This window comes from Apium graveolens, chromosome 5 (genome assembly GCF_009905375.1).
Source record: "Apium graveolens cultivar Ventura chromosome 5, ASM990537v1, whole genome shotgun sequence".
Taxonomy (NCBI): Eukaryota; Viridiplantae; Streptophyta; class Magnoliopsida; order Apiales; family Apiaceae; genus Apium; species Apium graveolens.
The window spans coordinates 153,809,181-153,811,107 of NC_133651.1; the positions used below are offsets into that span (position 1 = coordinate 153,809,181).

A 1,927-nucleotide genomic window follows, 5' to 3' on the forward strand; every position below is an offset into this window, starting at 1 on the left:
TGGACAAACTGGGTATTTATTTGATATCTCGATAAGTCAATTTTTAGTTCTCTATAAGAGTAATTTAAAATGACTTCTCGATATGTACTTCATTTCTTAAAATGACTTCTCGATAGACAAATGTCAAATGTCTATTTTTGAGTTCTCGACAAGTCATTCATTTTTACTATAAATACCCAGACTTCTCGATACATATTCATACTTACAATTTTTGAGATCTTGATAAGTGGCATTTTATACCACTTAGAACGTCTTATAATGGCTTGAATTGATGTCTTGAAATCAAGTATTTGGTGTATTTGGTGCATTTCAGGGTAATAATTGTATTTCGGGAGAGATTTCATCAATAATAAGCCTTGGTATGTGTTTAGCATTATAAGCGGGAAGATAGGAGCAGATTGCAGCGAAGAAACGGGAGAAAAATAGAGCAGTTTCCAGTAGGGAGCTAAGCGCCCGCTTAGCTCTGCTGAGCGACCGCTCAGGAAGCTGAGCGCCCGCTCAGAAATGCTGAGCGGCCACTCAGGGACGGGAAATCAGAATTAATATTTTGGACTCCTGATTCTATTTAACATCCAACTTCTGAGTTAGCTGGGTATTATGGGACTCCTATATAAGTAGATTTCAGAGACGTTTCACGGAGGTTGGATCGTTGTATTAATCGAAGAGAGAGGAGATAAGGAAGAAGACCGTTTTAGCACACCGCAACGAAGAGAAAGCATATTTTCTTGTGATTCTTTATTTCGTTGTAACGTTGGATGCTAGTTTTCTTTACTTTGAACCTATTTACTCTTGTGACGTACTCTGGTTTAATATAAGTAATTTTAGTTATTATTCTTGTGTGTTTTAGCGCATGTTTTCGCCCTAACAAGTTTTTGGCGCCGCTGCCGGGGACTCGGGGTTATTGTTTGATTTATGTACTTACCATCATTGGTCATTAGGACTCATTGATTAAGACGTGTTACTTATTGTTTTCGGTTGTGTTTCAGGTACTTTAGCGAGCATTTATGCAAACACGTTATCATACTCGCAAGAGGACTTTAGATACGGCTGAGGAGACAGATGAAGTTCTTGATATTCCGGAGAAGATAGATTTTGAAGATTCGGATTTAGGAAGTGAGCAGAAAGAGCCAGTAATCATGGGTGATCGTATTGTTCTGGCAGATCCAGCTCTTATGGACTTTTCTCGGCCCAAAATTGATGACATTCAGTCTAGCATTCTTCATCCGGCTATTCAGGCTAACACCTATTAAATCAAGCTGGGCACTATTCAGATAATGCAGAATTCTGTTTCTTTTGGAGGTGCTGTGACTGAAGACCCCAACATGCACATAAGGAATTTTGTCGAGATCTGCAGTACTTTCAAATATAATGGTATGACTGATGAGGCTATCAAGCTGAGGCTTTTCCCATTCTCACTGAGGGATAAAGCTATGGACTGGTTACATTCTGAACCAGCTGGGTCTATCACTACTTGGCAAGATCTTGCGCAAAAGTTTCTGGTGAAGTTTTATCCAATGGCGAAGACTGCTACTATGAGGAGTGCTCTTACTCAGTTTGCGCAGCAACCTACAGAATCTATGTGCGAAGCTTGGGAGCGCTACAAGGAGATGTTGAGAAAGTGTCCACATTATGGAATGCCTGATTGGATGGTGATCACTGGTTTCTATAATGGTTTGGGGGCCCAATCTCGGCCCATGCTCGATGCAGCAGCTGGAGGCGCCTTATGGGCCAAAAGATATATTGAGGCTTATAATCTTATTGAGACTATGGCTGCAAATGAGCATCAAAACCCAACTCAAAGGATGATTCCTGGGAAGGTAGCAGGTATTTTGGAAGTTGATGCAGCTACAGCTATTGCAGCGCAGCTCCAAGCGCTGTCTATGAATGTCGATTCTCTAGCCACCTATGGAGTCAATCAGATAGCTAT

The 1,927-nt window shown here is 40.8% G+C and overlaps 1 non-coding gene across 1 annotated transcript; it reads right to left on the minus strand.

The window, feature by feature from the left end:
• Positions 1-1,529: 1,529 nt before the first annotated feature.
• On the minus strand, positions 1,530-1,636 carry LOC141662435 (small nucleolar RNA R71). The gene has a single exon (XR_012550552.1). It is a non-coding gene; the product is annotated as a small nucleolar RNA R71 (small nucleolar RNA).
• Between the last annotated feature and the right edge of the window lie 291 nt (positions 1,637-1,927).